Raw genomic sequence first — 26,795 nt, forward strand, 5'->3', positions numbered from 1 at the left:
GGTTAAAGTGCCGTCAACCAACAATTATATGACTCTTCAGAAGCCTACGTTCAAGAATATCATCGGGAATATATTTGTTCATTTTAAGCTTTTTTTTGTCGATCGATAATGATAATTAAAAGTATGTGAAGGTTTTTGCTTTTTCTTCTCCATTGTTTTTCAAGCGCAGCTACACTTTCAACAACAATGACAACGGCCCCGCTCTGGTGAGTTCCCACACTGTTTTTCGTGGGCGCCCCCACTAATAGCGCAGATGTTTGTTGACTTGTTCGGTGCGAGTCTCCTCAGACGGGCCAGTGCCAGGAGAGGCCCATTGGGGGACCGGAGCTTCTCCACCTATTTTGTGGGTGCTGCCCCACCGCCACGCACGGCGGGTAGTGCCCTACATTTCTGCCGAGCCTCCCAGCTCCGTGCACAGCGAGCCAGGTGTTGTGGAGGCTCGCTTCCCCTGTGATATATAACATCTGGAGTGCCGCTGTTCGCCACTTCTTTCCTGTCCCCGATCTGACCAGGCGATGTAGCTAACAGGGCGATGCATGTCGACACATGGCTCCAAGGTCCCTTGATAGGGTACGAGGCGCCACAGCTTTCATACCTGACGGGGGTGAACCACTGACACCGCGCACACAGTTTCCATATGGGTGGAGGCTGCCGGGTGCAGAGGTGTTGAGCCTGTCGGAGCAGAATAAATGCACCTATATCTGTTGTAGTGCTATAGATGAAATACGCCACATTAATCTGTTCAGCTCGGAGCTCCTTTCTGGGGGTTCAGCAGTTGGTGCCACATACAAGTGCCAATCTTTTCTGTCATTTAAAATGTAATAAACATTATATTTTTAATTGTGCCTGATAAAAATTATTAATATTTTCAGTGTAGAGGGGCTTTGCACATTATACTCGTGCCTAATGATGGCCATTCCCATCAGGGCTGGACTGGGACAAAAATTGGCCCTGGCATTTTAGTCCCAAACGGTGGTGGTGGTTGGGGGGGGGGGGGGCCACAGCATCTGACCCGAGAAACAGAGGACAGAGGGGGAGGGGTGGGGCCGGGTAAGAGATGTGAGTGTCAGTATAAAAAATGAAACCATTGGGCTGCTGTCCCTGTTTTAGGAGCCGGCTGTTGGACAAATATTTTTTATTTTATTTTTGAAATTATATCGGCCCAAGAAAATGCCCGGTATGCCATAATATCAGTCCACCGCTGATTCCCATGCTCGATTATGTGTGATTAGTTGCTGCGCCAAGTTGTGGGTTGATAGAATCACACAGCTTTGGTTCACTTTCTAGCCATTTTTGACAACTCGAAGACGAGGGAAAAAGGGTCAAAAATCCACCCAAAAGACCACCTGAAGACCTCATGGCCTTGAAAAACACTTAAGAAAACTTAATGATGTGGTGCAGTATTAATAACTCCCCATTTTCGCGAATGTTTTTTTTTTTTCTTCCCGAAAACAAATCAGTTTTTAAACATTTTCCTTGAAATGTTACCAGGTCTTGAGGTGGGAACTTACCAGTGGAAGTTCCCACCTCAAGACCTAGTAACATTTCAAGGAAAATGCCAGTATTACTGAACGGAAGCAGTAACATTTCCGGGACAAGTAGGGGTGGAGCCGAATCCGAATAAGGTATTGGCAAAGCACAAATAGTGGGTCTTTACAAATATTTATTTCGATCAAATATTAAAAAAACAACCGGCTGCACTGGAGACGCTAACAGCATTGCTGTGAGCTGTCTGTAAACACAGGACCCCGAGCACATCTGGTACCTACCGGCAGCGGAGGCAGCTGAAGTTGGGTATGTGGAGCCAGCTGGCGGGGAGGGGGGGCGGGCAAGTTGCATTACCGCCACCTGCTGGACTGTCAATTGCCCCATCTTTTCCGGCGGAAATGTTCCTGAATATAGCTGCATGTGTGAGTAGTGAAAATCGCGAGCGGTGCCGGAAAGGTTTTCCCTGTAATTTACCAGGAACTTTGTGTGAAAGGGGCTTAACAGACCATATGTATTCGACCTACATACATTGTGTAGCTCCGCCTCGTGCTGCCAAAACAGCTCTAACCCGCCAAGGCATGGACTCCACAAGACCTCTGAAGGTGTCCTGTGGTATTTGATACGAAGACATTAGCAGCAGATCCTTTAAGTCCTGTTTGTTGGGAGGTGGGGCCCACATGGATCGGGCCCTAACCCCGGCCACCCACATGATGTAGAAGAAAACATGATTCATCAGACCAGGCCACCTTCTTCCATTGCTCCATGATCCAGTTCTGGGGCTCATGTGTCCATTGTAGGCACTCCGCGGCTACGCAGGCAGCAAGCTGTGATGCACTGTGTATTCTGACACCTTTCTATCATAGCAGCATTAACTTTTTCAGCAATTTGTGCCACAGAAGCTCATCTGTGGGATCGAACCAGACACGCGCATCAATGAGCCTTGGCCGTCCATGACCATGTCGTTGGTTCACCGGTTGTCCTTCCTTGAACCACTTTTGGTAGGTGCTTTGGTAGGTGCATACCGGGAACACCCCACAAGACCTGTCATTTTGGAGATGCTCTGACCCAGTTGTTTAGCCATCACAATGTAGCCCTTGGAAAAGTTGCTCAGATCCTTACGCTTGCCCATTTTTCCTACTTCCAACAGATGAAGTGATTTTAATGTTGTGGCTGATCGATATATGCCAGGCATGGCTGTAAAAGTGAGACTGGTGAGCTCCATTTCATTCAGATAAGGCCAAAGACCCATTTGATAATGGTCATGCCTATTTAATTTTGACAAAAAAGATTGCCGACTTTGGAGTTATGTTACGCCCGCATTTTTTCGCATTCATTGTTTAGCATTTTTAAGTCTATCTATTTTATATTCATCCTTGTTTTGTGCATTTGTGTGTATTTGACTTGCATGAATCTGTTGTTTGCCATGTTCCTTTGCCTGTTACAATATCGGAATTTCACCTTTGAGATCAATAAAGTTTAATCTTATCCTCTAACTTGTTTCATTTTATCTTAGCCCACTCATTCTAACATTTTGCTGCAGTAAATAAAATAACAACATTTAAATTAAATTTTTTAGCAGTGAAGCACCATGATAAATGATTACCTGCAGCATATTGTATAATTCCTGCTATAATATTACCCAATAACCAGATTAATTTCAGGTGAGGATGAAAGATGGAAGATGAAAGAAGACCTTACATGTGCTGTGAAGCCAAAATCCAAGTAATGTAACACGACATAGTTGAAAAGATCATGCTTCAGGGTTGCATTACCTATTGATCATTCATATTCCCCCATGGATGTATTAAAATTTAAAATGCATAGGTTTAAATTTTGTTCTGATTAGCACAAAATAAAAGTGGGATACTAGTTTCGCCTTTTTCTATTGCATGGTCTATTAAATTCAAGGTTGGGTGAGAATAGGCTTATTGGGCCATACCCTCTTAATGAATTTCATTCATAGATACAATTTAAGTGGATATAAATATCAGTGTTTGCGCGCCAGTGTACCCATCAGCCAGTGAGGTAAACATTTCTATAGTAACAGCGAGCTCCACCAATCAGAGACGTTGCTGTTACACTTAGGATTATGGGTACGGTAGCCTCCATGACATCATTAATAAAACATGTTTTTCTTAAAAGAAGGTTGATATCATATGGACTTGTGGCTTCTACAGGAGCCAAAACAAATGATTACATACATTGCATGATATTTACGCAATTATTTCTAAACGTTTGAAACCCTAACTCTAGAATCCACAAAAACAACAATGCGCCATTTTTGTTATTCATCTTGATGCAATGACCTGATGGGTGAAGTAGCTTTACTATTATAAACCTACAAATGAAACTAATTTATGGGTGAAAAACGACATGCATGTGTTACTCTGAGTTAATTTTGTCAGCGAATATATCTGCGTTGTCAGAATTTACCTCTTCTTAAGTCGAATAAAATCGTCCCATTCCAATTAATAGGTTTAAACTTCGTTCTATGTAGCACTCAAAAAATCTCCCCATTCAAATGAATGGGTTTAGATTTTGTCTGTGTAGCACGGAAAAAGTAAAACAATCGTACTCCCGGACATGATTCAATAGATCCATTTTCATGACTATGAGCATGAAAAAGCCCGGGTTGATATATCACATATACAGGTAATTTATAATATTATTATTTTCTACACCAACCCATTTTCAAGCTGTGTTCTGTGTCCTCGTGGTTTGACAGCTGAGGCTGTGGAAGAGTTAAACCTGCTGGAAGCGCGGTGATCCAAGACGCCCTCTGAAGGAATAAAACAATATATAGAAATGTGCAATCCTGGGACTTGGTTTTCCTCGCCACCATCCATTTATATAATACACAAAATGAACCTCAAATTAATTTGCACCCAGGCTCTAAAGTAACAATGTAATCTCAGTGTTATGGCGCAGTTGCAAATGGATTTCTGTCTCTTGTAATTTTACAAGAGGCACTCTGGGGGTCACCTTAAAAGATGTCGCTATTTTTTAAAAGCCAAAACTATCCCGCAGCCTGTCAGCTGAGGAATCTCAGCAATACAATTTGTATTGTGCCATCGATTTGTCTTGTGCTGTGCCTTGTCACATGGTTTGCCTGTTAGGTTGGTTGGTATTGGCAGAGATGACTAATATTATACCCAGATGCCTGTAATAAAGTGTGGAGTATCTGCTTACTGGTGCGCAATATAGTCCTTACAACTTCCCGAGCAGTGCAGAATGTCTTGAACTCTGCTAAATGTTAAGGGAACAACGTTGCATTACATGGCAAGGGCGAGGCGAGGGAGGGGGGCCAGATCAGCAGAATATGAAGATCCCTCTATCGGCACCCCAAATTCTTCTCCGCGAAGCATGTTGGAGATGCTGAAATAGATTGAACTCTGATAATACTGTATACATTTGTATTACTTCTTCATAAAAATAATGAAATCAAAATCTAGTGAAACCTCTGTGAACCCAAACCAAGCTGAATGGTGTTATATAATCAATTTTGCCTTTGACGGCTGCCTTTATACTCGTATACTGAGTTGCTTTTATACAGGCCTTCCTCGTGAGCCAAATAAAGATGTAGATAGCTCTTTACAAAGACGATATCTTGTGCATTTCTAAAGGGCAAACCCCCGACACACACCACCCTGCACCTGTCGTGCATAAGTCTCCCCCACTGCCACAGTAGATTCCCTCTTATATTGCAAATCCACTCAGTGTTTCCACAACTTTTCATACGTCACATGAGCCCACCCTTATATCCCCCCGGGCCATAACTCAGGACCTAAATTTAGGCAATATATAACGACGCCCCCTCTCCCAACCCAGCGGTAACTTTTGCCTTTTTTTGGGAGCAAAGCAGAGCATTTACCCCCTAGTGGAGAGAAGGCAGGGCCTGGACGTCCTTTATTTTCCAAATAAGAAGAGTCCTTTTCGTTGGCTGAGGTCACAAGACCAAGTTACCCTTAAAAAAACAAGTTGACTAGCAGCCAATTGAAACAGTATATTCAGTTTGCAGTACAAAAAGGATGTTTATTGATATGATGGCATTGTTTGTAAAACTTTTTTATTAGGCCTAGAAAAATTGGATAAAGACACAATATTTAGATTTCATCTGTTAAAATTTGAACATTGTTGTCCAAATCGCAGCTTTCCCTCCCTCAACCCGAAGCCCCCCCCCCCTGTTAGTTTCCCTCATTTCGGGGTTTAATGGATTTTTCCAGTTGCCACTCCGTTCATAAACACACATTTCGGCTGCCTCTCGCCCTCCGCCCTCCCCATGGCCCTCTGAGTGTCAGCGATTTCTCCGAAGCAGGAATTTGGAGCTCTGAAAGTTTAAAAATAAGCCTTCTATCAAGTTCCACAACAGGTGTGACCCCTGTGTCCTAAAACTGAACACTTTCAGCGAGCGCTGTCCGAGGGGACGGAAGGACAAGCAGCTTCGCCGTATCGACACTCCCCACGTTTTACAGCGCGGGAGTAATTACTCCAAAAATGTTTTTTTTTAATGTTTTTTTTATAGACTTATTTATTTATTTTCAATGCCCTTTCGGGGTAGTTAACCCTCTAAATTACAAAACTGCTGCCGTAGCAGTGACAGTCCTGAGGAGTTCTGGGTGTTTGAGGTATTCAACGAGGCCTTCGGGTGACCCCCCCCATCCCCCTCAATCCCCCCATCCCCCCGTCCATATCGGGTGATATACAGTGGCCGCCAGTCATCGTGACATGCCGAAAAGAATTCAGTTTGTCCTCATGGTGCAGTTTGTCCTTTCAATGAATGTTGTCTGGGGACGTGAACCAAGGATTGTCATAAACAACCTTCACCTCGGAAACGGGGTTAAAAACGTGTTCAGTTTCACCTATGGGACAATAATAACTGAAAGGATAGCCGAAAAACACAATACAGACCAAAGCGTGTGCTGTATCTGAGTTTGAATTTGAATTTGTAACCAAACAAGAGAACAACCACATTCCCTGATCTTATTGTGGAATTTGTCTTAAAGGGGACATATTATATTCCTTTCCAAAACATGGCTTTGAATTTTTTTGCTAAAATTACCACTCAGATTATGCATTCTAGCCATTCTAACATGCCTCTATAACCCTCCTGTTCTTGACGGGCTGTTTCAGTGTGTGCCGCTTTAAATGTGAACGAGCTGCCAGGCCCCTAGTTCTGTGAGCCAATGGGGTTTGAGCATGACCTCCCTCCTGAGGCCCCTAGTTCTGTGAGCCAATGGGGGTTGAGCATGACCTCCATCCTGAGGCCCCAGTCCTGTGAGCCAGCGGGGTTTGAGTATGAGTGGTAGGGTTCCGTTGTATGAAGTACGTAAACTTTCACTGATTTCACCTTATCGGTCAACCAAAATCTGTTTGTAAATAGGCAATCCAGCCGCTGAATCTTCGCTCGCATGAGATCTACAAGGCGTCATTCAAAAGAGTTGTTCCCACTTTCGTAATGCTAGGGTCACGCCGGCGGCGACGGGGCTTCTGTGCCTCTGGCTTTTGTGGGCGTTCAATATACATTACATGGATCAATGGTGCCGTGTGTGTTTTTTTTTATATTAAAATGGTCGAGCTGTTTACTTAGCAAAATAAATAACTTCTCGAAAACAGTTACATAAATAATCTTACCATCCGTCGCTTTAATTAACAATTGTGCTTGAGAAACATAAAATGACGTTTTCCTTATTTTATTAATAGTTTTAGGGATGGTTTTTATTTAAAAAAAATAGCCTAATCATGAAGAATACGCAGTTGTTCCGTGCTCCGGCGGGTTATCTCCCAAATAGGAGCCTTTCTGTGTGGAGTTTGCATGTTCTCCCCGTGCTCACATGGGGTTTCCTCCACCTCACGTCAGTAAGGACCCCCACCAAAAACATGCACACATCATCGTCTGACCAGCGATGGACATTTATCATCTGGTCCCCGGGCGCGTCCACGTATGCTGCCCACTGCTCCTGGCTGTGCCCCCGGAGGATGGACAAGCCAGGATGGGTCAAAAGCAGAGAATCCATTTCACCGGCCACCATCAAAAGCATGTGCATGTGTGTGTGTGTGTGCAAGCATGTGTTGTAGTGTGGTGTGTTGCGTGATAAATAAAAGACTGTTTCTGTTGACAGCGTATCCTCACTCTTATTGGCTATCGCCCAGCGCTCTGCGCTGCTCATTTGCATAAAGTTGAAACCTGCTCAATTGTTTTTGTCGTCATGAAAGGTCTTAAAAAAAAAGGTCAATAAAAGCACACTGTTTTTAGACGTGTAGACGTGATTACTATAAGATGTTTCCACTGTACTTACATTTCCCTCGTCTGCAGTTTTGTCACGGACAGTTGGTATTGTTTCCGCTTTCCCTTAAAAAGATTTGTGCTGGTCTGTGACGCCGACAGAGCAGATCCCCGGAGGCACGTGTTATCTCTCCAGCCGTGGGTGGAGTTACTCAGACGTGGGGGGCGGTTCCAATCCTACCGAGGGCCCCATGAGATGGAGGAAGGGGTCGCAGATCTGAACGGCTTGCTGAATCGCGTGTTTTCTCAAATAGGCCGCTCACAAAAACACTGGGTCGTCTTATTCCGCAGTTTGCGTGTCAGCAGGCCCATCAGAGACCAAAATGTGCGCGCAAAAGCACTCGAAAAGCGAGGTTTTTCATAACAGATCCCCTTAAAAAAATTGAAGCTGTTTGCCGCATCTCGCCTGCTTCTTGGGATGATATGGTTTGGCCTGTGTTGTCCAGGGCCTGGGTGAGACAAAACCCCCAAGTGCAGCCTTTAACGCGAGACATTTTAATTTGCCAGCCGACGCGGCTTGAATGAACAAACGCCATAAAAGATCAGGCAGTCAGAAGGGGGGAGACAACGGGAGACGGGGGCGACGGGCGGAGCTGGTTCTTCAAACGTGTATACGACCTTAATGAAGACGTCGTCCACTGATGCACGGCTGATCTGAATTACTTTTGGACTCCCTAAATGGTTATCAACGTGAAAGACATGGATCCACCCCCCCGCCCCCGCCACCCCCACCCCCGGAAAGGTTAGGTTTCCCCACGTGATCATGCCCAATGCATTGTCCCAAATCTAAAATGAAATTGAGAGAGGCCCCATTCGAGTTCTGGGGTTAGGAACACCCGGGAAACTGGAGACAACGGGTAATGGTGGGTAAAATGCACTCCTCCGTGTCACTCCCATGTCCTGAAATGTCCCTCACCCTGCCCCCCCCCCCCTGCTCCTTGTCAGCCGAGAGCGCCGCCGTAGGAGCCCGAGGCAGGTGAGCCAAGAATGAAAGCTGGCAGGATTACTTTACATTATTTCAATCAATTATTCAAATGTCTCCATCGGCCTTCATTATAACCTGACAAGGTGTGCCAGAGCTCGGCCCCGGCCCGGATCACGGGGGCCGCACCCTCGTCTGAACGCCCGGCCTCCCACCGCAAATACTCACCTGGGGATGAAAAAAAACCCCCACAGATTCAAGGAGGGTGTTCATTTGGGCTGTGTTGATTAGGGTGGGGGGGGGGTCTGTGTCGCGTGGAGCCGTGCAGGGTCGGCCCCGCCGGGCGCCCGAGTCGGTCGCTTTTAATGTTTCTGCCGCTTCGGCCGCAGATAAGCAGCACGGGGAGGGAGGGCACAAAATAAGTACAGCCAAACAAGTGCGAGAGGCACAGAGTACCCTTTGTCCCAGACTCGGGCTATAAAGAGTGTCAAAAGCTAATAAATATTTTAGAATTAGGTGTGCGTCGTGGGGCAGGCCCCGCTCCGTCAGGCGTCTGTTCTTTTCAGTCTCGCAGGGAAACAGGTGCAGCCACATGAAGGAGAATTTCATTTCAAAAATAGCATTTAGAATTTTAGTCCTCCTGGAGACCGTCTCTTGGAGAAATTCTCATGTAATCATACACCGCGCTCGCTGAAAAACTCCTTAAGTTGATCCGCGGAGACATATGGCTGCTTACGGGGGGAGGAATGGTGCGGGGCTTTGAGGGACATGAGCCGACATGAGGAGGGAATTACAACAAAACTGTTTTTAAAGACTCAAAATGTGGGTATGAAAAGTAATTTAATTCGATTGTATTACACCGACTGATCAGTCAACTGTAGCCACGGGGCTATGATAGAATCCTTGAAATACAAAGGCATTAAATGACCCAATTCTCCACGGTGTGAACGCGGCGAAACACAATATCAACTTTGACAATCTCTCCCAGCATTCAGAATGGTGAATTAAAATGCAGATAGGGCAGGCTAATATCTTTGACTTTGTCTTGTGATGTCTGTGTTTATTTTCATCATTAGACACGTGTGCTGTCTCCTGGCTGTGTGGGTCGAGCGTGCGCGCCCCGCGCTTATTTGGGAGTTTTTCCATCGGAGCCATCAAATGCTGCCTGCAACATAATGAGAGATATGGCAATTAATTTTCTTTTAATCAAGGTCGAAATGAAGTAAATTGGTGCAGCTTGGCGAGCCCTCATTTTCTATTTTTGCAGTGATGCAAAACAAATACGATAAAATTACGGCCCTCCTCACCTTCTGTAATTAGAAAGCGTGAACGATCAGCGCGAGATGATGTGTAATATACAGTACCTCCAACTCGGGTGCCGCTCCCCCGAGATCAGATTTCAGCTCTTTTGAAGCAGATGACCATGTTTTCTTCCCCTCGCTCTCCTAATTTGTATAGTCTTTTTTTTTTCTTTTCTTTTTTTCCATCGCTGGAGTTACAGACAGAGGGAGCAGCTCAACATGACATTGAATGCAATGTTGTCGTAATGCCTCTCAAATCTTATTAAAGACCTCAGCTGTGAAAGACCTTGCTGACTCCGCACATTTCCATTAACTATGTTGTTCGCAATATCCCCCCAAGCTGATTAGGAATTTATTAAAATTAGATTTTAACCTGACATCTTATCAGCTGGTCACCATATGGTTCAGTGACCTAAGCTATTGAAGATGGCATTTTTCACTGAGGACATAATTTGGTGCTAATGCAACCTCTCCTGTGGTGGTTCACCGGTAGGAATTATAACAATGGAACGCTATCGTTGCTACTTACTGATCCATCAACAGTATTAACTTTGTCCATGACATAAACAGGACGTTGTGAGTGTATTAATATCAAATCTAATAATAATAATAATAATAATAATAATAATAATAATAATAATAATAATAATAATAATAATATTTATTTTTAGGACCTTTCATACACGACATGCAACTCAAAGTGTTTTACATCAAAAGAAGGCCATCACATAGTAACAATAAAAGCAAAGCAAATTGGATTTACAAAGTACAATTATTAAATAAGTAAAATAATGAAATACTTTAAAAACGGTCAGAATAAGCATTGAAAGAAAAAAAATCAAACGAGCTAAATTAATTTAATTAAAAAAGGGTAAATATTATACTGATTTTCAGATTTGGGAGTCATCAGTTGAGCCCTAACCCTCCCTAACCCTAACCGTAACCCTAACCCCATTCTCAAGTGAATCTCAATGAACTCTCTCTTGGTTGAAAACGTAATATGTCTGTATTTGTCCAAAGTTCAGATTTAGTTGTGCTGTATTCATCCTGAAGGGCCCAAACCTTAATTTCCTGTTGGAAGTGATTGAGGAAGTATCCACCTACGTCTTATTGTCCACTTGGTCCAACGTGTAGTCGGTTCAGATGAAGAATACACATCGGCTGCCATTGGACGAGGAACCATTCAAGACTTCAACATTTGCCTCTTTCCCACGGTGTGTTTTAACACGTCTGCTGCACGTTGGCTTGTCTGAATGAGTCAGAAAACTCTCTTTGAGTTTCACCGAACCATGCAAGCAAGCATGAAACGCCATTAAACCTTGTGCTGGAGCATGTGAGCGCGCAAGCAATTTAATTTTCTTTCTTCACCTTTGGACGCAGAGGACGACAAATTCTGGTGGTTGGTTGTGGTTTCTGGCAGTGGTGTGAACTACTTCAGTATATTCAATTTGACTGTCGACAAATATCTGTACTTTTTACAAATATAACGAAATCTGTATTTTTTACAAATATAACTACACTAGTGCTGTACTTACATTCTAATACCGCTAGTAGTATGTACTTTAATTAAAAAAAAGAAATTAATCTGGATTTATATCTATCTGTAGCCGAAATAATCCTTGTAACGATAACGGCATTTAATACTTATCATTATAAATTGTAGTCAGGATGTGCACGCAGACAAAAAGGTACAGTAGCACTTCATCTAGTATTAAAGGCTCTCTCATATCATGACCTTGGGTATGACGAGCACTTTTACTATTAATACTTTACGCACATTTGATAGCTTGAGTACGTATACACTTTTACCAGAGCAATTTTGAGTCAGGGTACTTGTACCTTCTGAGTACTCGCTCCTCCACCACTGGTTTGTAGTGTGTTCCGTACATCTGTCGCAGCAAATGCTTGCAACACGAGGTGCGCGCAGTGTTGAAATGCACTGGAAACACATATACAAAGGCCTGATAGAGCCCCGGCTCTAAGTCAGCACAGTGAGTCGGGTTGGGTGACAGCTGCCCCCCCACCACCACACACACACCACCACCACCACCACCACCTTTCAAAAATGTTCTGTGTTTACCATACATAGGCAGCTGCCACCACTGTGAACTTCCATAAGACAGCCGCCTGTTAGAGGACATTTGTACACGTCTTTATCTAATTAAGGTGAATGCCAGTTCCCTTGCCCCCCATGCAATGTGACTGAAAATAAGTCGACCTTGATCAGGCTCTTGCCGGTGGATATTCACGAGGCTTACGGAGGCCATGTGTCTCCCCGATGGATCGAAATGTCACTTTTCCTGTGAAAGAATCGCCTGGTGTTTGCCGTGGGGTTTTTTTTTTTTTTTTTACACGGCAATCTGATTTGAGGCATTATACGTTATGAATGCAAAAGTACGTGTAGGGTTATGTTACTTGGTATCGGGTTATACCAACTGATTAGATTAGACTCTTTGAGGTTTCATCCCTTTTCCAGTATATACAAACTCTTATTAAGAACAGATGACACTTTGTCTTTACCAACCATGGAATGGGAAAGAGACCTTGCTGTTTCCACCAATATCAACTTCTGGAAGCTTATTTGCAAGAACAGGTTTTCTATGACCCGCAATTCCAAAATGTAACGCATCCAGTATAAGATTTTGCACACAGCACATATCAGCCAACACAAAATTTTCAAAATGGGATTCCTGGATAACGACGCTTGCTCTCATTGTTCCCTCAATACCAGAGATGACTACCTTCATGCCATCTGGCTCTGCCCACCTATGCGAACATTCTGGAGCAACATCACCGAGAAGCTATCAAACCTTCTGGCTCACAGCAATACAGTTTCCCTGTCTCTTTGTCTCCTCGATGACCTCTCCTCTGTTGACCCACCACCCAAACACTGGCAACCCATTTTGATCGTCTTAACAATCACCAAGAAAATAATATTACTCAACTGGAAAAACAGAGATAATCTCACCACATCCAAAAAGTTACAATTATTAATAGAATACAGCTCAATAGAAAGACTTTTGGCAACATTCAAAAACAAGTTTGATTCATTTAATGAGATATGGGCTACTTTTATCAGTGACATGACTCCATCCATTAATACTGGGGTCCTGCTAACTCGGGCGATGTTGTGGTGTTTCGGGGCATGTGGGGGTCTTTCGGGTCTCACCAGGGCTCTGCGGTCGGGTGGGTGCTGTGCGGCTTTGGGGGCGTCCTTGATGCTTGGTGCTGTAGCCATGGAGGGGTCCCGTGTGTTGCTTTTGGGCGTGGTGGCGGGTTCGGGGCTCGGGAGTGAAGATTGTGGGGTCGGGTGTGGGACCCAGGCGGGGACCTATGCCTGGCCGGGTGTGCTCGGTGCAGGCTCCCTATGTAGTCTACTTCGGGGGGGAGCGGACTCCCGTCGTCCGGATATCTGCACTCTCCCAGTGCCAGAACTCAAACTCAATACATACAACACACAATGGGCCTTGGCCACAATAGGGACGGGTGGGGTGCAAGCTATGTGGATAGGGATGTGGTGGGCGGCTGCGATCTCGCCTGTCACACTCCTGCCTTTGCCTGCTTCACGTCTGTCCTGCAATTTTAATACTACTCATAATAGCACCCATGCAAATCCTACTCCAACAACACACACGCCACCAGACCTGGGTCTGCGGGGCAGGAGGGCTGCGAGTGACTCCAGTTTGGCATGCTTGGAGGACTCATGGCCCCCACACCCCGCAATTGTAACTGCATTTACCAACAGCACACACTGAGCACTGGGGCTTCCGGGGTAGATGGGGAGCTGGTAGGTTGGCGTGAGGGTGTGGTTGGCCCCGGGTGGGCCTCCTGCCGGCTTGGTTTGGGTCTGCTGCAACCCGGCGAGGCTTCGGGGAACCCCTTGGGGGCTGCTCGCCATCGCGGACGTGTGGCTCCGGTGCCGGAAGCGGCTGTCGGCCTTCCTCCGGCTTCTTTTCTCCTCTGTGGGTGCCCCGGGTGCCAGCAGTGGTAGAGGGGCCACACATCTAGTCTGCGGGCGTTCTGAACTTGCAGGTGCGTCTTATGCCTGCGCGTGGGGATGGGTTGTATGTGTGCCCTTCAGGGGTGCACTCTCTGGTACTGATTTACGCTCTTCGGAGCTGTGCATTGGTGTTGCTCCGCTGGCTGCCGGCTTCTCTGGGGGCTGGGGGGCGTCTTCTGTGGCCGTAGGGCTCTGAGATTTCCTGGTGTCGCGGAGTGTCCATACGGCTGTGAGAATCAGGGATCTACGATTTAATTCCGATTTCATACACCAGAACTAACTGGGACAATTCCCATGCACTCACCTGTGGACACATCACACACGCACACACAGACACACACACACACACACACACACACAAATACAGGCGGACTGATCACAGGCACACGCAAACCGCCAGCACCTGCTTCGAACACACCCCGAACACCCTGCTTATTGCATGCCTCTCCTTTTCTCCCTCCTTTACTGCAATGGCTATCAAAGGAAGAGGGCACGTGCCGAATTGCTGTTCCAATTTTCCTGGACTTAATTATGTTTTGTCGATAGATGCTGTCGTCTGATGTTTCTATGTTTACGTTTTTCCATGTACAGGTTGTTGTTTGATTCTATGTTTATTTGTCTCACCAGTGGTGATTCTCCCCCTCTTGGAGTCATAATGATGGTTAGTTGTTTATAGATGGTAAGATGGTAAGATCATTCTCCAAAGAAGGGGATTGGTGGTGGTCTTGTGTAACAAAAAAGCTGTGCTGTGCTTTTCATTCCACAGGTCGTCGACAGAGTTGTTGCAAGCTTCTTAAAAAAATAAAATAAAATGAAATAAAATAAAAGGTTTCACGCTTGCTTCATTGATTGTTAGGTGAAAATCAAAAGTGTGGTCCAGTTTAACACTCAAATCAGATTTTGGGCATTATACATTATGATTGCAAAAGTCAGTATTGGAATATTCTTGAGATTGCCAGAATAATAGAGAAAAGCTAAAATCAGCAAAGAAAGAAAAAATAAAATAAAGGGGCATAAAAGGACTCCAGCACAACATGACCTTTAATGTGTTCCAGTTTTACACCTGAATTCATTTGTTCTAATTAGTCCTGTGGTTGACCTCCAGCGTGGTTGAATCAAGGATGTACTGACTCCAAAAGGTAAAAAACAAAACAAAACAAAAAATCCCACAAAAAAAACCCAAAACAGTCACACAAAGTAGATTTTATTTCTTGGAGGCCAAAGATCTTTATCTGTAAAATCGGACTTATTACCCAGTATATTTACATACAGTAAACTTCTAAATCAAAGTTCCCACACAAGTTTAATTATTGCTGACTGCAGTATGCAAAAATGGAATACTGAAAACACCATTGGAACAAGGCAAGTTAATTTCTATAGCATATTATATTGCAATATATCGCAAATTCAAAATGATTTACACAAGACATACTGTAAAAGCCTACAAAGAAAAGCAAAGAAGACGCATACAAAAAAAAAGATAAAAACACACAAAAAGACAGTGATAAAACTTTTACACTTAAAAAACAGTTGCAAATATAAAAGTTTTCAACACGTAGTTCATGTGTACACATTGAGGCAAGCCTGAAAAAATGGTGTATTATAATTATTACAAGGATTATTGTACCTATGGAACAAAAGCTCCACAATACAGATCCTCATATTTCCCGTTTATCCTCTGGTAGTTTAATACATATGAACGGGGAGTTTCTCCGTCTTTTTTTTGCAGAAGAGTTTAAGCCAAAGTTTTACTTATTTTGTTGCCTTTGATTGTGTTTTTTCTTGGTCACTTGAGGCGGTGGGGATACTTTGTCATTCCGGCGGGGAAAAAGGTGGACCCCGCCACCAACAATGGAAACAGCATCTAGAGTAGCGTAAAACAAAGATCTAATGAATTGCAGTTTCCTAAAAAGTTCCATCCCAATAAAGTAGGAAATCGAAGTTCTATTTATGAAATAATCTTGCGGATTACCACTTTAATCTACCAATTACAGATAGAGATAACAGTGTCCGCCACTTTATTCAATTATTATTATTGCTTCATTTATTAGTGGGAAATGAATGCACCCCCTGGATGTTAACATGCATGACTTTAGTGTAAACTTTCCTTTGTATGAATTAGAATCAGATCTATTCTCCACTCGCAAACACAAAAGAATTGGACCGTCCCTACTGCCGCATCTAAAGGTTAATTAAAAGAAAAGAAAAGAGAACGTGTTGCGCTACGATTACAAATGCTGAGGGTATCCTCTCAAGACAGAGAGGGGCACTTCCGTTTAACCAAACTATATGTCTTTTCTAACCTTGGACAACCATGTGATTACCTTTTAATGTTTTATAATTAGTGGTAGCGATGGCACGGGAGTCAGCGGGGCAAGGGTGGTCTGGGTACGCCCTTGAGAGCGGGACTTATGAATCTACGGTCGGCGATAAATGGACTGGATCATTACTGAATCAAGCGATCTGCAGAATAATCTATTGATTTTCCGGGTCTTTCTTACTTCTTTATTATTCGGTATCACAGTATTGCAACATCAGGGGGAAAGCAGCTGATGGATGGGGGGCGGCTCCCACCCTCTGCAGAGACTGTGGGAGTTTGATGAAGGATGAACCGTGGAGCGCGCGCGCGCGCGCACCCCCTCTCAGGGTGCTTGCTCGGTAATATACACATTAAGAACATATTGGAATGATGTTATGTCTTACATAGTCTACTTTATTTACCGGTGGCTTCTATGGATGTTATCAGCGCATTTAGGCTTTCAGTGAGTCATCACGCTGATATCAATAGACTGTGGAGCAAAAAAGAGGCAATGTGGGGAGCTGGGAAGGGGACATCAACATTAAATATGTAGACTATGTAATAACACTCAACTAGCTTTAATAGAAGGTCAGCATGAACTGTGAAAAAAAACCCTTAAATATTAATAACAGAGAACCTTTCAAATCCGGTTTTTATCCAATTACTACGGCACAGGCGGATAAACACCATCCCTTTTTTTTGGGTGAAATAAAGTCCAAATGGCGCTCATCACCTTCAATCTCCCTTAAAAAGATGGCGGTCTTTCATGTGCCTTAATTCAAGGCAATGCAATCTTGAGTGGGATTAAGGCTGCGGTTCGTTACGTTTACTGGTCTTCTGTGTCCGAAGCATCGCTGAGGAACCTCGAAGGTGTAATGAAACTGCTGCAAATCAACAAACGTCTGTTTAGAGTTGGAGTCACTTTGACTTCATATTGCTGGGCCCTAATCCCTCCAAAAAGCCTTAAGATTAAAGCATACTGTCTACCTTGTTAGTTGACTTTGCTATCGATCGTCTTGATTCTTTATTATGTAGAACAGGGAACATCACAAAACTGCTAATTGGCAATAATCTGTTTGTCGATAGATCGCGACACTGCAGAATTTAGATAAGCAGGTTGGAGTTTAAAATACAATATGCTGTTCCTCCCTGTGCTGAAGGCTTTGCCTCTGGAAAAGGTGTCTTATGTATACTGTGTTCCAGTAAATATGAATATCAATTATGTAACTATATTTGCAATAGTATAACTAATATACCTTAATTTAGTCTATCGTTCTATCTATCTATCTATCTATCTAACTGTCTGTCTGTTTGTCTATCTATCTACAGTATCTATCTATCTATCTATCTATCTATCTATCTATCTATCTATCCATCCATCCGCCTGTCTGTCTGTCCATCCATCCATCCATCCTTGTATCTACAGTATCTATCTATCTATCTATCTATCTATCTATCTATCTATCTATCTAACCGTCTGTCTGGCTGTCTGTTTGTCTATCTATCCATCCATCCTTGTATCTACAGTATCTATCTATCTATCTATCTATCTATCTATCTATCTATCTATCTATCTAACCGTCTGTCTGGCTGTCTGTTTGTCTATCTATCTACAGTATCTATCTATCCATCTGTCTGTCTGTCTATCCATCCATCCTTGTATCTACAGTATCTATCTATCTATCTATCTATCTATCTATCTATCTATCTGCTGTATCTGTTTGCACCGAGATAAGAAGGGAATCAGACCTGTCCCGGCAGAAGAAAGAAGCTACATCTCCAAATAGGAAACAATAGAATAAAGTTCAACTTATTTCCAGCTTGTATCATTGCAACATAATAGAGTTGGTAAGCTGAACACCCGAACTTAACAGAAAAAAAACAATACATTTGCAATTAAATTCAATATTTTCTTTTAAATTACAAACTACCCGTGCATTTCCGTCGTGCCAATAAGATATTTGTGTTTACCATGCCATCACACATTATCTAACCTATTAATTATTCGGAATGGTTTTAATGCTTTTAATAACAATTAACCAAAGTTGAAGGCATTAGTTCTTTTTTTTTTTTTTTTTTTTTTTTTTTAGAAGACTGCGCAGGACCAAACTCCAGTCCAGCTTTTGCACACAACACCTGCAGACAGAGAAATTCAATTAAAGAATCCTCCTCCTACGGAGCCGGTCTCCGGGACGCGTCTTCCGGGCGACTCTCCCTTTAAGAAATTAGAAAATGCCACAATAAAAGGCGCAAAAAAAAACAACCAAACAAACAAACAAAAAAAAAACAAAAAACCCCGAAATAAACAAAAATAAATCGCAAAAAAAATAAAAAAATAAGAACAATTAAAGAACGCGGGCAACTTTAACTTGACACCTCTCACCGCGTCTGCCTCCAAACATAACTTTGCGGTGACGGAGAGACGGGGCGCAGGTAAGAGTTTTCCTTTCACCCTTATCGCGGCGCGACGGAGAGCGGGATCCGGGTGTCGCCGTCGGAGCGCGTTTCGATTCGGTTTCCCGTCGTTTGCCAACGAAACGCTCGACCGGCGTCGCGCGACCCGCTCGCCGTCGCGCCTCCACCCCCGAGCCGGTGCGCGAGCGGCGGCGGCGGCGGCGGCGGGTCTCGGGCGAAGCGGCGCCTTTGAAGCGGCGGCGGCGACGGGATGGAAACTTGGATGGTGGTAAAATAAAGGAATAAAAAAAAAAAAACAACAACAACAACACGTTTTCCGTCCCGAAATTGAGCCACGGATTCAACTTTCTTCGCTCACTTTTTAAATTTTTATTTATTTATTTTTTTAATTTAAACTGACCGTCGGACGAGCGACGCGCCCCCCCCTCCTTTCTGACAGGAAAGGTGAAAAGCTGCTTTACCTCGCCTGCGTATTCTGACACAAACACAACCTAAATGCAATACGTGCACATAAACGCAGCCCGTTTACTGCCGCTGTATCGTTCCAAGTTGTGCAAGAGTAACTTTATGAAACTCCTGTTTACCCCAAAACAGGTGATGAGGAAACACAAACAGTATTCTGCAAGACTCGTTTATTGCATACACACACCGAGGCGTCAGGCTTAAAGACAAGTGAAATGCGGAAGTTGGCCAGATGGAGATTTTCTTTGGGGTGGATTTTTTTTTTTTTTCATTGATTCATTTTTACTTGATTATAAACCTACGTTAAAGCAACAACGGTTTTTTTTTTTTGTTTTTTTTTTAACTTGAAACTTAAACGTCCTTTTCATTTCCTCTGATTAAATCTGCATTGCTCGCTTTGTTGTAAAAAAAAACATTTTTTAAGTTATATAATATACAATATATAAAAATATAATTTCAAATATTTAATACAGTAGAATGTGCACATCATCATGTGAGCGGGTACTAAACTACAGACTTGCCTACGCAAGCAGCCTGGGACACACACACACACACACACACACACACACACACACACACACACACACACACACACACACACACTTGCTCTTCTCTTCACACTCATGCAACAAACACAACCTCACGTCACCGTCGGAAGATAGGGGTGTCAGGCTGAAAATGAACTATTTCTGCCTTCAGTTGCTCCAGGGAGATTTGTTTCACTTTAACCTCCTTTTTTTTTTTTTTCCTCTTCAATTCCTGTATCTCACTCACCCTCATTCGTCTTATCCGCTTAGTTCTGTCCTGCAACAACCACGTGGCCGTGATCTAAAATATAATGCATCATGCGCCTGTAAAGAAAAATGGTCTAATCTCTTATTCTCATCTTCATAAATGTCTTAAAGTGCTTCCCGTCGCATTCGCCGTTGTTCCACAACGGGTGAACCGGTGACGGCGGTGGATCTCTGTCACTTTAAAGCCAGAGTTATCATATTCTCACCGGATCTCTCTCCTTTGCTAATTATTGTGTGGTTTTTAGAGCAAATATGTCATATCCATGGCGACCAGGCAGGTTTATGGTCTCCCCGGTGCAATAGCTCACATAAGTAATTAATTATCCCTTTTTTTTTCCCCTTCTTTCCTGTCTTTGGTTAACCAGATCATTCATGGAGAGCCATCTACTATATTAAAAATGCCGGCGCTGGTACGACACAAGGTAAACAAGCAGTTTCTCTCCGTGTTGTCCCTTTCCTGTCCTTCTTTTTTGAAATATATTTATTTTAACCGCTGTAGAGATGATACGCAAATTGAATCACGCTAATGCTAATACACACCATCTATTACCTGAGGCTTTCTTTGACCAGTCCCCTTGACGGGAGCCGTTTCTGTGACACTTGACACGGCGGCCGAGCCCGGAAAAACAGTTGCCGTGGATCTTGCATAGAAATAGAAATCGCGACTTAAGAAGTTGACGCCGCAAATGACCCTCACATAATAAATATTGTGAGATATGGGGGCTTATTATGGTCCCGCAGTGGCTCCCCGGTCCAGGGTGGGGTTGGGGCGGTGGTCACAGGGTTCGTGGATAGGGAGCTACGGGGTCCTGACGGCGGTAACAGTTGGTCGGGTTCTTTGCTTTCTCCCCTCTCCGCCCTCGGCGTCTGCGGGCGCGACGGCATGAGTCCGCCGTCCAGAGGTCTCGCGCCGGACAGCGGCCAGCCCTCACTGTCAGGAGCCGCCGTGCGCTGATGAGACACTGCAATGTCCATCTGTCAAACACGCTCCTTCTCCTCCGTTTTCCCTGATACCTCCTCCTACTCCTCCTCCTCCTCCTCCTACTCCTCCACCCCATCCCCATCGCATCGCTCTCGCTAATTTCCATTGTCACCACGTTAAGAGTGAGGTCAGGTGAAAATGTGCAGGTGCAAATATGCTCAATATTAGTTAATGTGTGCGGGTTCTAATTGTGTTTTGGGGTGTTTGGTGTTTGGTTTTTTTTTTTTTTTTTTTTGTGTGTGCGTCTACGGCAGCAATCATGTAGGCATCGTGATTAGATCCTTCTTAACTGGCACTTGAAATGTTGCTGGAGGTGCGGTGCTCCCTGGCTCTCTTGGCTCGCCGAGGATCTGGTGGTTAATCACTGTGCAATGCCTCCGACGTGCTTATTTCCTGCGGTCCGATCAGTCAGTGAAATGCCTCATGTCTCATAAGTACCCGTCCGCATCTGTCAAGGGGTGTGCAGAATTAAACCCGTGTGTATTCCTTTTCCGCTGTGACCTTGGCTCCGGCTGCGGACCTCAGGTCTACCATGTCAAATAAAACGTCAATAATCCCCGGTGTTAGACAGACTTCAAGAGCTATTACTTTTGTTTTCCAGCATGCAAGCTTTATAAATTGCCGCCAATGTAATGATTTTGTACCTGGACGTGGGCGAAACGGAGCTGTGCTGCTTTGCCTTGTAAAAATCTACCGCCTTCAATACACACCATTCTACCGGCACAAATAGCACACATGTTTTTTTAATCATCATTATTGTTTTTATTTTAGTGCAGTGGAAATGTCCTTTTTGCATGCTTGATCAGCCAGTAGAGAAATCCAATATAATGGAGGTTCAAGGTGAATTGCATCCCTTGCACCCACTCCCACCAAACACACACACACACACACACACACACACACACACAAACACAAACACACACGCACGCACGCGGGCGCGCGCACACACACACACACACACACACACACACCCTTGACTGGAGGAATATTCCGGAGCAAAATAAACAAATCACACAGACAACAGTAATATAGGGTTGATTTTGAAGGCATGAAATAAGTATCGATTAAATCCTGCAGTTCATAGATGAAAATGGCCTTTTTGGTGATTTGTCCTGGCTCCTTTCAATACTGAGGAGAATGAGAGTGCGAGGCGCCGAGTGGGAGAGGGGCACAGCGAAGGAGGAAAGGAGAGGACAAATGGATGGAACGGGGGAGAAGAGGGGGGGAAAAAGGACAAGTGAAGTTAGAGAGAGAGGGAAAGAGAGAGAGCGAGAGAGAGAGAGAGAGAGAGAGAGAGAGCGAGCGAGCGTTCGCAGGGCTGAGAAAGGGACATGCTGCCCCTTTCCGAGCTCATTATCATTCTTAATAAGTCTTAAGGAAAGAAGGTGCATTGAGTGTGAATGCACGGTAATCCCAACGCTGGCCAAGGTTAGCGGGGACGTCAGCACATGCACATCGTTCCCAGCTGGCCACTTTGGAGCGGGGCAGCCATCAGAAGGCACCGTTAAGGATGGATGCTGAAGGAGAAAACGGGGACATTTGGACACGGGGGCGAAGGTTCGTCTGCAGCTTTAACCCGCGGTCGGGCGGCCTCCCCCCGGACGGACCGAGCACCAAGTGGGATTTCATCTCAAAGGCGGCATGAAGCGAAATTCAGGTCCGTCGACGCAAACAAACTCCGACTGCCGTCGCGCCTCGGGTGCCCTTCTGAGAGACGGACTTGAGGCGTCTGCCTGCGGCGGCCCCGACGGGCGGCCGAAAAAAGCGCGCGTCGCGGTGAGAGCGGGGAGATCCCTCTCCAGACGCGGCGGGACTTTTAATTTGCGAACCTGGAACGACTGTTTGGTTGACTGAAATTCAAGTACGCGACGGACAGCTGTAATTTACGTCCCGGGAGATTCAGAATAATAAAGTGCTCGAAGCGGTGGCTGGCTCCCGAACATGGCCGAGCCGCCGTTCTTTGGGTGTGGTCCAAAAACAAGCATTAAAATGAATTGGCTAAAGCAGTGACCAATTAGCCCATCTAGCAAATTGCCAGCCACTCGGAGTTGCTGTTCAACCGTGTTGTTTTAATGTGAATCCAATGGGCTATTTATAAACCAAGAGCTACCGTCAAAAACTGTGTGAAAGTGTTGCCTTCACAAAATGAGGCCGTTCAAGGCGGATCGGACCGTATTTCCACAATTAACACACATAGTCAGTTCTGACACACGGTATATGAAAGAAACGCATTTGATCGTCGGATATTTTTCAGCGAAAGTGCTCACTGAACAAGATGATCAACTGGATAATAACCCCAAATTAACTGATTACCGGCCGCGGTTTGACGGGCTCACCGAGGCACCACCCAACGCCCGCCGTTACATGCTGGGTACATTTTTTTTTTTTTTTTTTTTTTTTTTTTTAGAAGGGGCCTGGAAGTCAAGCCCTGCTCCCTGGAATGAAACTCAAGGCCAAATAAAGGAAGGAGCAGGCGGGGTTTTAAGTTCACGGGTTGCCGTCGGGGGAGGAGTCCAGCATTAGGGTGCACCCTGGTTTCCAACTTTGTGCCACCGCTGCGGCGGTGCCGTCGTTCAGGGAGCTGGCTGGCTGCGGCCGTAGAACAAACCCGAAAAAAACGAAAAGGTGGTGGTTGGTGGTTGCTGAAAAGGAGTTGCCATTTTGCCTCTTTCGACGTGACGCCATCCCCGCACGCCTCCGTCACGTTAGGATGAGTTGCTCGCAAGCGGATGTTTCTCAGCCGCTTTGCTTGTGAACCTGCTCAGTTTTGGGTTTGTTTATTTTATTTTTTTAAAGGTTAGGGAAGTGGGGAACGAGCGAACGTGGCCTGATGATCGTTGCATCCATAGGATTTGGAAACTAGAACCTGTGGCGCGTTGGTGTTATAAGAGCAGATGTAAAAAGATGCTTCTCAGGCCACCTCTCAGACATCTCCTCACCTCACCCCTTTCCTCCCCTCTCCTCTCTTCCTCCCTGCGCAGCTCTCCTCTCCTCTCTTGGCCTTTCCTCTCCTCTCCTCTCCCCTCCTCTCCTCTCCTTTCCTCTCCTCTCCTCTCCTCTTCTCTCCTCTCTTGACCTTTCCTCACCCCTCCCCTCCTCTCCTTCCTCTCCTCTCCTCTTCTCTCCTCTCTTGACCTTTCCTCACCCCTCCTCTCCCCCTCTCCTCTCCTCTTTTGACCTTTCCTCACCCCTCCTCTCCTCCTCTCCTCTCCTCTCCTCTCCTCTCTGCTCATCTCTTGACCTTTCCTCACCCCTCCTCTCCTCTCCTCTCTTCTCCTCTCCTCTCCTCTCCTCTCCGCTCATCTCTTGACATTTCCTCACCCCTCCTCTCCTCATCTCCTCTCCCTTTCTCCCCTCTCCTCCTCACCTCTCCTCTCTTGACCCCTCCTAACCTCTCCCCACCCCCGTGTGCCTCTCCTCTCCGCACCCTTTCTCTCCTCCCCTCCCCCCTCCTCACCTCTTCTCCTGTCTCCTCCTCCCTCCTTCTTGCCACTCGCCTCCTCCTCTCCTCCCCCCCACCGTTCCTCTCCTCTCCTCTCCTCCGCTCCTCTCCTCACCTCTCCTCTCTCCGCCACCCTCCCCTCCCCACCTCCGTCTCCCTCCAGCTCCATTTTGGATGGAGTTTGGTTGCCAACCGGTTCCTCCCCTGGGTTGCCTGGGAGGCAGAGAGCTATCACCATGGTGATCTGAACACAGATCCCCCACACGACGGTCCATTGTGACTGGCGTACGTCGAGGAGAGAGGGAACAAAATGTCACAGCAACAGGTTTTTTTTGTGTTTTTGTTTTTGCCTCAACCCTCCGCGGGATTGTTTGTGCTCAGATTCATGTGCTCGACTACACTGCGGAGGCTAGGGGAGTTGGAGATACAAGCTGGTTGGAGGACAGCTCGGAGGGACACGAAGGGACAAATGTCTGCATGTTTAGCACGAACGACTCGGAGAAGAAAAGGAGTGAATCAAGACGCCAGATTAATAGTGATATGGAGGAATGTGAAACGAGCGAATCGAAAATTTTAAAACCTCTAAATGGTCGATACTAAACTCTTGCTTATCTCTTGTATACTGATTGCGTTTCCGCTCATATTTCAATCACATCTTTTCTCCCTGTGTCATTTGCAGTCTAAAAACAACCGTGATTTTTGTCGAGCAATTATCTACTGTCTGTTATTTTCATCTGCATATTGTTTAGTTGTGACATCGGTTGCAGTTTCCTTAAAGTTCAGAGGAATTTTGAGTAACCTAAAGGCCGGAGGTGTAATATTTTTCTTAACTTACGGTGGACAATAAAAGGCAAAAGTGTATTCTCTCCCTTAATTGACGTGCCATATCCTCTTCACCCTATTTATTTTCCACTGGAAAATCCCCTAGTCTGTCCACTAGGGGCAGTAAGTCCAAACCCAGGCATCCCACAGTTACACAGACCCCCTCTGCTTAGGTTTTAGGAATGAGGATGATTTTCATAGGATCTTTTTTTTATTTCTCTATTATTTATTCTATTTTATATATTAGGTTGTCAAAAAAAAAAAGTAAAAAAAAAGAAAAGAAGCAATCAATTGCAAAGTAATTAACACCATCGTTTTTAATTTCACAATTTAATATTTATTAGTTGAATAACTTGTAAAATTGTGATGGCTGTCTGTCATATTAACATAAAATGTGTGGCAGTTATGGAAATAGCGCTTAATAGCCATTACCTGATGAGCTATAGCGTATAACTTTCACCATGTTTTCCTTTATGGAAAGTATTAGCACATAGTGATTATCCCTCAACCCCCCCCCCGTTCCAAACGCCCTCAACCTTTCTCAGAGCTGTAAGGGGGGAGGGGGGGAGGGCGGGTGCACAGGTATTGTTGGAGATAACCTGAGATCCGGCAGGTTTTGCCCCCCGCCCCGCAGAAGATTGGGGCTGTGTCCAGTGACAGGTCCAGTGTTGCCCTTAGTGCCAAAGGCTGGGAGACGGGGTCGCCATGCGTCAGAGGGCAACCGGCCGGCATCGAACCCCAAACCCCGACGTCTGGCGCCACGCCGCGGCCCCTGCCCTCGGCAATAAGAGGGATGCCAAACGGTGGCTTATCCGGCCTTATACTTCAATGCTCAGTACGCTGCGTTTCATTTCACTTTCACGCACTAAACAAAGAATTGTGTTGTTTACTGCCTGTTTTTTTTTTTTTTTTCTCCAAGCCGCGGAAGAGCAAAGACTCTCTCCGTCATCCTTCCTCCCCGGGGGTGAAGGCAAAGGTGCCAGTCTGGCAAGATCCTTTGTGCGTTCGGGGACCCCTCGTCGCTCCTTCGCACTAAGACCTCCGCCCCAACAGAGGTCTGTCTCAGTCAGCCCTCTGCCGTAATCACACTTCAGAATTCCTCTTGGCTCGGGGAGTAAATAAATTTTTCAGCATTTATTAGAATACAGCTTGCCGGAAGGGACTCTTCTCACCTCTTCTATAGCCGCTTCAGTAATTAGTAAATTGATTAGGAGAACTTCAACACACCTCCTCCGCTCTTATCTCCCCATTCTAGGACAATATTGCTGTGCCATGGGACGGCGTAAATATTTTAAGGGAAACCCTCAGTGATTCTCATTAAATGGCTATGGGGTAGAGCAGCTGTCTCCCGATGAAGGTCCTAGCCAATTTTCTAAACTGTGATTAAAGAAAAGTTTTGGATTATTTAAACATGCGTGTCCTGTGGGTCTTTCCTGTGCCACTGAAGACCTCTGTGAGTTTTTCCTTCTCCTCCTTGCCAAGCTTGCCTCTCTCCCCTTGGATCTATTAGTTTGAAATCGTTAGGGTGATGCCTCTTTGAAAGTGGTGGTCATTCTGGGATGCCGTGAACAAAATGCAACAAAGA

The 26,795-nt window shown here is 45.1% G+C and overlaps 1 protein-coding gene and 1 long non-coding RNA gene across 2 annotated transcripts in view; one reads left to right on the forward strand and one right to left on the reverse strand.

Annotated features, from left to right (window-relative positions):
* Nucleotides 1-9,583: 9,583 nt before the first annotated feature.
* LOC307240971 lies at nt 9,584-11,912 on the reverse strand. The gene is made up of 3 exons (XR_013844539.1): nt 11,834-11,912; nt 11,099-11,243; nt 9,584-9,858 (listed from the first exon to the last, which is right to left on the reverse strand). It is a non-coding gene; the product is annotated as an uncharacterized lncRNA (long non-coding RNA).
* A 6,565-nt stretch (nt 11,913-18,477) lies between these two features.
* casz1 (castor zinc finger 1) overlaps nt 18,478-26,795 on the forward strand; it is a 202,941-nt gene continuing 194,623 nt past the window's right edge. Inside the window, exons 1-2 of the mRNA XM_080014895.1 lie at nt 18,478-18,726; nt 20,330-20,386. The gene's annotated coding sequence lies outside the window, so the exon portion shown is untranslated. The remainder of the gene's footprint in view (nt 18,727-20,329; nt 20,387-26,795) is intronic.

Source organism: Zeus faber (genome assembly GCF_960531495.2).
Source record: "Zeus faber genome assembly, chromosome: 15".
Lineage (NCBI taxonomy): Eukaryota > Metazoa > Chordata > Actinopteri > Zeiformes > Zeidae > Zeus > Zeus faber.